The sequence below is a fragment of the Mangifera indica genome, unplaced genomic scaffold (genome assembly GCF_011075055.1).
Source record: "Mangifera indica cultivar Alphonso unplaced genomic scaffold, CATAS_Mindica_2.1 Un_0005, whole genome shotgun sequence".
NCBI lineage: Eukaryota > Viridiplantae > Streptophyta > Magnoliopsida > Sapindales > Anacardiaceae > Mangifera > Mangifera indica.
Window position 1 is genome coordinate 702,081 of NW_025401097.1, and position 12,050 is coordinate 714,130.

General features: G+C 30.8%; 1 pseudogene; it reads left to right on the forward strand.

Annotated features, from left to right (window-relative positions):
- The first annotated feature begins 7,159 nt into the window (after positions 1-7,159).
- Positions 7,160-11,211, forward strand: LOC123205426 (annotated as a pseudogene).
- Positions 11,212-12,050: the final 839 nt, after the last annotated feature.

The window sequence follows — 12,050 nt, forward strand, 5'->3', positions numbered from 1 at the left end:
TGTCCCAACACAATTCTATGCAACACATAGATTTGTGTGCTGCACATATCTATTTGATCGATTTGTGTATTGGCCAATACACAAATCGGTTAGAACAAAACTTTATTTCTTCGCCTAACTTATCTATGTTTCACACAAATTCACACTAATGATTTGTCTTTGTTTGATAGATGAGAAAGAGAAAGTTGGTTGACTCTGATTACAGAAGAAGCGGGCAAGGGAGGAAATTATTTGTTTTTAAATCTAAAGGAAAAAATATGATGAATTTATAGTTTTTTAAAAAATTATTTTATTAAATGATAATTTTATCTTTAACAGTAATAACAAATTTTAACAGATATGTGAATATTTAAATTTTTAAAAATTAATAGATATAAATTTTGATTTACAGTAAACTTTAAGTGGGGATAAATCTTTTGGCCAAAAATAAATAAATCTAAGAGGAAAGAAAACTATGGATAATGATGTTTGTGTGATGGAAGCCAACCGCAAACGCAAACGAAACATGAATTAAAATGTGGAAAAAATTCCTATGAAAATATAAACCATCAAATTTATAAAATAAATTTAACAATAATAAATAATGATTAGATATTAAACTCATTATTAGACATCATCACATTGTCTTTAAAATCAGATTAATTTAACTAATTAATTTGTGAACCAATTTGTAATTTAATTTAGTTTTATAATCTTATCTAATTTATATATCAATATTGAGTAATTTAAAATATACTTAAAATTTGATAAACCAATTAAACCAGAAAAATTATCTTAAATCAACAAAAAAAAAAGTTTATATAATATTTCATAATTTTTGTTTTATTAAAACTTAAAAAAATTATAATTTATAAGATCTTAATAAAATTAATAATAAAATTTATAATTGGTTTTTTTTATCTATATAATGAAATATTAATTGTTTAATTAACATATTTAAAATTATGTTTTAGATATTTCATATATTTTATATTTTAAACATATGATAAATTATTGATACTATTTTAAGAATACACAATAATTTGATAATATATTAAACATAATAATTATTTGATTAAACTGATCAAATCTCAAACTAATGAGATAATTGATTTAATTATCGATCTGATTTTAAAAACTTTACATCATCATAAAAATAGAAAACTTCATATGATGGAGTCATGTCAAATGGATCATTATCTTACAAGTCGTATGTACATAAATTATTTTATTATTTTAATATATTTTTTTATAAAAAAATATTATTTTATATCAATAAAATTATATATATTTATTTTAAATATATAAAAAGATATATAATTAAATATATTATTATATAATTAAATAATTTTAAATTAAAAATAAATTTAACATCTAACCATATCATAATATATAAATATATAATTATTTATATATTTACATATAATGTTATTCTTTTTATATTTGCATTCCTCACCTTACTTGCCCGATTTCATAGGCTGTAAATATCTTAATATGTTTGTTAGATTTAGTATTATAATCAATTTTAAAAATATTTATTTATTAATATTTATACAACAACAATAATATTTAAGAAACGAAGCGTCCGCGTGATGATTGGGTAGGCCCCTCTTATCCATATTTTAGATTTGGAAGTGGGATAAGAGCAAAGTTGCTTGGAAATTTATAACGTGGCGCTGACGCAGAGCCAACTCAGAACAATTCTAACTCTTCAACAACCCAAGGACTCGTTCGTTGGTCCCCGCGTAGCTGGCCCAACTCGCGTTGCTTCCTTGCTCTACCTCTTCTCATTCCCTTGATGTGGGCCTACTCAAACGCCACTCTCGACGTTAACGTTTTGTCGGCTGGTTGCTTCAAGTTTTATGCTTGCTGTGTTTACACGTTTCAGATTCTAACAATTTCTTTTGGCATTGAATATTACTTTTTTTTTTTAACCTTAAAATAAAAAGTTGGTAAGTTTTAAAAATAAGAAAATAGAATCCAGAATTGAATTTGTTAGATGGCTCAACGACTATTTCCCATCCAATGTTTGATGAAATGCTGATATATTACCTTCTGATTTTGAAAAATCTATATTACCCACATCATCTTCTTCTATTAATAAAAAAAAGTCTTTTTTTAATTTATGATAAGAAAGTTTATATAATTTCGCTGAACAAATAAACCTTAAACATAGTTATTAATTTATTTATACTAAACACTCAATACAAATATTTATTAATAATATATCTTTATTTTTATTAAAATTACAAAAATATCCTCTTTACCCTTCCTTCTCTTCTTCAACCAAAAATTTTTTCTCACCCTCTATCATATTTGACTTGTTTTCTAACTCTCTCTTTATCAAACATCCTCCATTTCATCAATCTTCTTCTTGTCATTGGCTTCCTAATTTATTTTATGATTTTACGTAAATCAATAACCACTAATAATCAAGTGATACTTCTGCATCTATGGCTGCAACGAGTTTTGATAAAGTGAGATAAATTGCAATTCTTAAGAAGAAAAGGATAGGGACAATTTATTAGAATTATAAGGTTTTAATTATCACAAAAATTCACAATACAAATAAAAATGTTTAAAGAATGAAATGATAATTTTTATGTGGTAAGGAAATAAAAATGTCTAAAGAATTAAAAAAAAAAAAGAAGAGAAAAGAAAAAAAATTAATAATAAAAGAGAAAATGACCTTCCTCGCAAGTTTGACATAACAGTTTTTACACATGGGTGAGTAATTAAACTTTTCAAATTTAAAAGGTGTAAAAAGAAATTTTGAAGAGGGGGGTGGTGGGGCGGGCGGGTTGGTGTTGTGAGTGGTGTGGGGTGGTTGGGAGTATGGCTGTCACTCTCCGTTATGAACGTCCTCCTTTTGAAACCAAACAAATCCACCTTTTTCACGTCACATATCTATTGTAGTGTAGAACTAGGGATGGCAAAATCCTAGGGACCCATCCTTCAACAGGAAGTTAAGAAGTATTTGGATTTTTCATGTTTGAGATAAAATACAGATAATATAAAATTAAAAAATATCTTTTTTATCTTTTTTATATCATGGTTAAAATTTACAATAAAACTATGTATATCCATTTTAGATACACAAATATATACATATTTATATGTGTCATCATGTGATTGGATGATTTTGAATTAAGAATAAAACAATAACCAATCATATAATGACACATATGAATGTGTATATATTTGTGTACCCAAAATAGGTACACATAGTATTGCTCTAAAATTTATCTTTTTTATAAGTTAGCAAATCGGGATTCGGGATTCGATTTTTTTATCTTTTTTTAAATTCATAAATGGGGATTTTTGTTGGTAACCGTGAACAACTAAGAAGAAGTGCAACCAATTAAGTCATTGTGTCTAACTTGCCTTTATTTATAGGCCAAACGACTGTTTCCCACCCAAGGTTTAGCGTTTTCTCAAAAGTCCCCCCTTTAACTATGGAAACACCAAACATCCACCCATGACCAGTTAGATTTAACCAAACCCTAACGGTGGTAGGGGTAAAATCGTCATTTTAGCTATAATATTAAAAATAAACTAAAATAGAATCTAATTTTGCCCCCCTAAACTTTAAAAACTGAAATTTTCCCCCCGCCTAAGTTTTAAAAAATGGCAGTTTCACCCTAGGGTTTGGTTTTGAAATCTCCGGCGACCTCTCCGGCTCCGTTGCCGACGGCCTCTCCCTCCGGAAGCAACCTCTCCTTCCGACGATCTCTTTCCTCCAATTTGGAGGTCCGATCGGCGCCCGGAGACGCCGTGGGAGACGAAGACTTTGTCGGGAAGACGAAGTTCTTCGTCTTCCCAGACGAAGCCAACGCCGTCGTCCTCGTCTGGGAAGACAAAGAACTTCGTCTTCCCGACGAAGTCTTCGTCTCCCACGGCGTCTCCGGGCACCGATCGGACCTCCAAATGAGAGGAAAGAGATCGCCGGAAGGAGAGGTTGCTTCCGGAGGGAGCGGCCGTCGGCAACGGAGCCGGAGAGGTCGCCGGAGATTTCAAAACCAAACCCTAGGGTGAAACTGTTATTTTTTAAAACTTAGGCGGGGGAAAATTTCAGTTTTTAAAGTTTAGGGGGGCAAAAGGAGATAAAATTTTCAGCCGTTAGGGTTTGGTTAAATCTAACCGGCCATGGGTGGGTGTTTGGTGTTTCTATAGTTAAAAGGGGGACTTTTGAGAAAACGCTAAACCTTGGATGGGAAATAGTCGTTTGGCCTTATTTATATATATATTTTTTATTATCTATATAAATAATATTATATATATATATAATTTAAATATAGAGATAACATATTATTATATAATTATGTATTATTTTATTTTAAAATTATAATTATATAATTATATAATAATATATTATTTATGTACCTAAATTATATACTAAAAATATATATACATAATTTTATTTTATCTATATATTTAGCCACACATTTTGGTACTTTATTAATTTAAATATGGGGATATATATAATATTTTTTTATTACAATGAATGGGAATTTAATTAAAAGAAAATCCAATGAGAATTTGATAATTTAAAAATGTTTTTTATTTTACACTTCATAATGACAATTTTATATGAATTTTTTGACCAAGTAAAAAAGTTGGTAAATAATTGAAAGTATTCAGGGTCAAGAATAGATTATTAGTTGACCAACTCGGTACATGTACAGTTTATTTGCTGATTGTGGTTGGTGAGTCTCACTATTTCTCTAGTCTTCTTGGGTTGGTGAACTTGAAAACTATATAAATTAATATACAGTTTTATTTTAATTTAAATATTATTTTGTATTTTCTGTTTGTTGTAATATCACACAACAGTTTTCCAATGGTGATTTTTTTAATTACTTTAGCCACTTGTATTTTAACTACTACAATTAAGTCAAAATTTTACTATAAAATTTACTATATCAGATGATTATTTCTCAAGTTTGATGGGACGAGAAATTCTTAATTTTAAATTTAAAAAAAATTATTTTTTTAAAAATACTTTATAGTTAAATAATACTTTTGTTCACAAATTTTTATTAAATATTTTTATATCATAATTCATATTAATTTTAATAAAAAAATTAAAAAATTAATAATATAAATATAAATATAAATGTCAATAACGTATAATCGAATGTTCAGAATGAATTTAATTTTTGAAACTATTAAAGGTGTAAATAAAAATTTTCGAGGGTTTTGAAATTTGAATAAATAGAAATTTTTAAAAAAATTATTATTCTTCTTAATAATTTTAAAAAATAATAATTATATCTCTAAAGAATTGAATAACACATAACAAATTAGAGGTATAAATGTTATATTATAAATTAGTAGGGTATATATTTTCAAAATATATAGAGATAAATATGATAATTTCTTAAAAAAATTGATATTACCTATAATTAATATTTTTGTCAAACTCGGTTTTATTTATGAACATATTAAAGTGATTAAAATTAAAAAAATAATTCATAATTAACACTAATGTTCACCTAATTCATTCACGTTACACCTAACTCTTTTCGTATTGTTTTCCAATTAATTAAATTCAATCTAAATTAAAAGTCAATTCTAAATTAGAGTCTAAGTAAGAGACTTCTTTGACCAAACCCAAACATTCACTCATTGTGACTTTGTCCTCTTGAGGAAAATATAGAAAAAGAAAATAGAATCTATTGAAAAGTCTTCTTTTATTATTTTTCAGCATCGATGACTAATTAACATTCATGCTTCCTTCTTTTTTTGACCACCCAAAAGAACATGATTGATTGAGTCTTCTTTCAACTATTTATTTGTTAACATGTGACAAGAAATAGCGAGGAAGCAAGTAGGCCATTGATTTTGTGCATGGTTGGTGGGATTATCATATAGTTTTTTTGAGATTTAAAAAAGAGTTGAAATACCATTTGACCCTCAAGGTTTGACGAAGTAATAAAAAGGTTTTTTGGAACCCCTGAGTTTTGTCAGATAATTATTTTTTTTCTAGGATTCCATAAATACCATAAATGTCCTTATCAGTACTGTAAATTTATAATATATATTGTGATAAGCTTCAAACAGTTTTATATTGTCTACCATCCAAGAATACAATTAAATATTTATCTTTTTTTTTTTATTCTTAGTGTCACGGCCCTAAAAGATTTTAAATAATATTACCGGTTTTATCCATTTTCATAAAAGTTGAAAAAATAAAAAAAAATGTTAATCATTTCTAAGTATTTATAAATTACAATTATTAGAAATTTATAAATCAATAGAAATGCAAGAAACCGATAACAAGAAACAAGGCTAGAGGGTAACGTCATTTCGAAGTGGGTGCACCAACTGACCGAACCAGAGGCTTGAAAGCTGGCCTTACGAGCCCACCTAACCTGGGCTTGGGGTAGATATCTGTCGTGCATACTTGGTATATACATTGATGATTTATTTGAGAGTGATACGTGACATGGTTCTTTGGATTTTGTTTTATTCGTTAAGAACAAAAGAAGATAACATTGAAACTGCTAATTTCATTAAATGATGGTTGTTCTTTGTTCTCACCCAATCCAATCCAACCAAACTCATGCTCCATCAATTTACCAATTTTTGTTCTTTATAGGCCAAAAGACTAATTCCCACTCCATGTATAGTGAAATCTCAAATTTATATTCATTAATTTTCAAAAACTCAAACACTCAAATATTACTAAACTTTTGTTAGATTTTTTTTAATTAAAATAAAGGATAAAACTATTATTTTATTGATAATATTAAAAAAATTATAATTTCATCTTATTTTCTCCTTAAATTTTGAAAACTGGCCATTTCTTTATAATCTCATATTTTTCAGTTTTGAAAAATGACTATTTACCCCATAACTCTAGGATTTCCTCTCTTTAAGCTTTTCTATTACCCCACCCTAATTTTCTAAAAATTTCATTTCACCCTAATGGTTTATAATCCTATTTCGACGAAGAAGCTCTTCTAGATCTGGTCACCTTCTTTGCCCGACATTAGCCTTGCTTTCTCTCCAACGCTTGAGCCGATGTTAGACTAAAACCGCACATTTTCAATGAAGAAAATTGCATATCGAAACCACGAAAATTACAATAGGATAGGGAGTGCGTTCACAAAAAAGATGTTGAAATGTGCTGGAGAGAGGTCATAAACTCGAAAAATAGAAAGAGATGATGTTTCCGATGAAGAGAGGACAGAGGAGACGATTCATCCTTGTCCCTCTCCGTCTATTCCGAGAGGAAGAGATTGACAAAGAGATGCGTCTCTTTGTCGGACGACCTCTTACGATGGTCGTTCAAACATTCTGATAGTGAGGGTGGGAAAAGGAAGACTCTGGTGACGAAGTGGTGGCCTGAGAGGGGAGAAAGGAAAAATATGGGGGGGGGGGGAATAGTTACTTTTTAAAGCTTGAAATGTTTAGGTAAAGATGAACTTGTTAGTTTTTAAAATTTAAGAAGAAAAATAAGAAAAAATTATAATTTTTTTTAATATTATTAATAAAATGATTATTTTCTCTTTGACTCTAATGGAAAAGTTAACAAATTTTGGATGATAAGTAAGTGTTTAAATTTTTAAAAATTAAAAAATATGAGTTTGAGATTTCACTGTACCTTAGGTAACAATAAATCTTGTGCCCTTCTCTATGATGTGCTATGGCCCAAACCTCTTATAACTTCAATAATGAACTCCTCTCGAGGTTTGGTCAAATTCTATTCCTTTATTGAGTTTTGGAAATTAACACACACACCCTCTGTCATGCACTACTACCTAAAATAATTTATGACCCATAATCCCATGAAGTTATAGCCTTCTTAGTTATAGAACAAAATATAACTAGTTCAGTGAACAGAAGCTTTATTATTTGTATATGTAAAATTTATTTTTATTGATTGTAGTGAGAAAATACTATTAACTGGAATGTGGTTCTTTACCCATTGTTGCTAATAGATAGTTGTGATTTTTTGTTTTTTTTTTTCTTGGTTAATTAGCTGGTAGTATTGTGTTTCCAAATGATGCATAATCTTAATTAACTAGTGTGCCCTTCTTATGTTAAAAGTTAATGGCTTGAAATTAATATTTGGGGGTGATTGAATTAGTTCCCAAAACCTATTGGTGAAATGATCTTTTAACTAAACCTTAGGGTGGCACGTATAGTTGGAAGTTGCTATGATGCTATCCTAAGAGATTGACTTTGTCTAAACTTTGATAACATCAATTTTTTTTTTTTTTGTCATTAATGATAGACATTATACCTCAAATAGATACCTATAAAAAAAAAAAAAAAGGTGAGAGTTTGGTGCTGAATAATTAAATTGAATTAAGAATTGAAAACCAGCCTTATTGACCTCTAATTCAACCTTTTCACTAATATGGAGAATGCACAAACAATTTTAGCACAGGGAGCAGGGAGTATGAAGTATAGAGAACAAAAGATACTCCTTCAAACATATGTTTGGTAAGAACCCATTTCTAAGCTAAAAACATCAAAACAATGATCACTAACAATATATTTACAAAATTCCTTTTTATTTGTGATTAAAAAAAACAAACTATTGATACCTTCATTAGCCTTATTCAACTTTATAAATAATGTTAATTATCGTAGATGATATAATACCATCACAAATTAGAGTTTGGTTATAAATCTCGGCCAAACCCAATTTCCAAACTTGGGCCGGGCCGAGTTTCTCAGAGATTCGTTGTTGTGTCCATGGCGGCTAACCAGTAGTCCGTTAAAAATTCGCGCCAGGATTTGAAAGTGAAGCAGGGATGCGTCACTTGGAGTCTTAGCTCATCATTTACAACAAACGCTGTAACGCAATTAAATTCAAACAATCCTTCAGATCTTCAAACTTTGAGGAGCAAAATAATCCATCTCTTCAATACCGTTCAAAATAGCACGTTTTCGCCAACCTCTTGCAACTCCCCGCAACAGAGAATTTTGACCCTAGTTTGAGCTGTGAACAAGTTCACGCACGAGTTGTTGTTAATGGGTTACAGTCTGATACGTTTCTTGGAAACCTGATCCTGCTGAAGTGTTTCAAAATGGAAAATTTTGGGTTATGCTTGTAATTTGTTTGATAAAATGTGTGAAAGGAATTTGGTTTCTTGGTCTTCCATGGATTCTATGTATACTCAATCAGGTTATCACGAAAATGCTGTGGTGGTGTTTACTGGGTTCTTAAAGAGCTGCGATGGGCAGCCAAATGAGTATATTTTGGCTAGTGTTGTACGGGCTTGCGCCCAATTGATTGGGGCGGTGGGGGCAATCATTTAGGTGAGCATGTTCATGGTTTTGTTGTTAAGAGTGGTTTTGATCAAGATGTTTATGTGGGTACTTTGGTGGTCGATTTTTATGTGAAGAGTGGGAGTATAGATGACACGAAAATGGTATTTGATGGTTCAGTGGTGAAAAGTGCTATTACTTGGACTACAATAATAAGTGGGTACGTTAAAAGTGGGAGAAGTGATGTATCATTGAAGTTTTTTAGTGAAATGAGAGAGACTGATATTGTCCTTGATAGATATCTGCTGTTGAGTGCATTGAGTGCTTGCTCAATGCTTGAGTTTGTTGGGGGTGGGAAGTAGATTCATGATCATGCGTTGAGAAGAGGAACAGAAATGGATGTTTCGGTGGTTAATGTGCTGATAGATTTTTATACAAAGTGTGGGAGGGTGAAAATTGCTAGGAGGTTTTTTAATAAGATGGTAGTTAAGAATGTTATTTCAGGTACCACAATGATTGCTGGTTAGGATTCATTTGATAGGGAAGCCATGAAACTGTTTTCAGAAACGATAAGTTCAGGTTGGAAGCCAGATAACTCTGCTTGCACAAGTGTTCTCACGTAGTGTGGTTCATTTGTTGCTTTAGAGCAGGGAAGAAAAGCGCCTGCTCATTCCATCAAGGCCAATCTTGAGTATGACAATTTTGAGAAAAATGGTTTGATGATATGCGTGGAAAATGTGATTCCTTAGCTGATGCAAGAGGAATTTTTGATTGCAATGCGATCTCTTGCAATGCAATGATTGAAGGGTACTCAAAACAAGAGAAGCTGTCTGAAGCATTGGAGTTTTTCCATGAGTTGAGGTTAGTGTCGTGCCCCCTAGCCTTTAGATATTTGTTAGTATCCTTCATTTAACAGCTGCACTGTGTACATTGGAATTGAGCTGGAAAATTCATGGTCTCATCATCAAGTATAGAGTCTCTTTAGACTTGTTTGCTGGAAGTGCTCTAATAGATGTTTATTCCAAGTGTTATTGTATTAAAGATGCAAGAATGATATTTGAGGTGAATGACAAAGATATCTACTCTGTGTTTCTGATGACCATGCATTGTATTCACTGGTTTCACGTTAGTTTTGATAGTTTCAGGTTTTTGGGTGGCATATTTAACAAAGAATCTTATCTATGATACTTTAGCTATCTCATTTGTGTTCTTGTGCATGTTATGTTAGTTTGTGTAATGGTTTATCCTTTTTTTTTTTAAATCTGTCTCCAAGTATGTTTTTTCTTCATGAATCATGGGTTTCAATGTGATATTAGTCGTACTCAATTTCAGTTATATCATGCTATGAGGAAGTGTTCCTTTGAAAGATTTTTCTTTAAACCAGCTACAGTTATGCCCTTACAGTGGAGAACATAATTACATTTCGAACTTTTTAATCAGACGATTCTTTTGTGTGTCCTCTTGAATCTGATTTTTATAGTTCTTGATGTCTCAAGGAGAAAAAAGGGACTTACATCTTCTTTCAAAATTGGCAGGTAATACTGCCATGGGTGAAAATGCTGCTGCTTCTGACTGTCCATCAGTGGCAAACAAGATTCCAGTTGATGGTGCAGAATGGGTGGACTTGTTTGTGACAGAAACGATGACTTGTTTGTAAACAACTATGCATTGACAATGCACTTGAGACAGGCTCAGCAGAGCAGCTCCATCCCTGGATGATTCCACCTGGACATCTTCTAATAAAGAGTAAGACTAGAGAAAATGGAAGTCTATTGCAATAGCACCATGACAAGTGAACTACAATGTCTTATGATTTTATATTGTCTTGGTCATAAGGTTAATTGAGCTGTTCAGAGATACTGTCTCCCAGTTTAATATACATGCTGTGGAATCAACTTTGTAGCTGTGGCACAGAAAATCTGTTAATCAATTTCCAGTTTTCTAAAAAATTCCAAAGTTGAAAATGTGTTGCCCTTTTAATTGTCTGCATATATTTTCATGTTGAGTCCTACAATTTTAGGATTTGTTATTTTCTGTTGGCTAATCAATTTGTGCCTTCTCTTGCATATAAATTTATTTTATATGAAATGCCATTTGGAATTCATGGTAAGCTGCTTATTGTTGCTTCACTTTTTATTTTTAATCTTATCATTTCTTTTAGGCCAAAAGACTTAATCCCACCCAAGGTTCACTTCATTGACAAATCTCACCCGTTAGCTTTAAAAAATCCAAATATACACCCTGAACAAGACAAAACCATCATCCTCGTCGCATCTTCATCTTGTTTAGCCTAACCAGTAGTGTATTCTCTTCTACTTCATCAACAAGACAAAAGGAAAATACCAATACCATACAGAAACACCTCCAAATCTTCGATTGATTATTTACTTGGTATTCCAAATTAATCATTTTGAGTAACTTGCTATTATATCCAACACGATAAAATACAGAACCGCGATCATATTTCATCATCACCTGCGGGTTGCACTTGGTAGTTTTCTGGGGAAATTTATATGTTCACCATGTAGATAGTTACAAAGGATTAATGTGATGTAAATGTCAATAATAGCTACAAAACTTTAACTTGCTCATTAATCCTCCGTTTTATTTTTAAGAAAAGTTAAGTCTTCTTGATCGATACTATCTACGTTTTACATCAACCCGTCTGAAAAATATAATCTAATTTCTTCAATATTTTCACTTACGATCCAGTTGATTCCACAAGTCACAGAAATATTCCCACAAAACACAAAGAATGATTATAGACAGACAATGAACAATATCACAATAAAATTTAGAAGCTACTTCTGTAAGTTTTGACGCCTTCCCTGAAACAAAACATACGA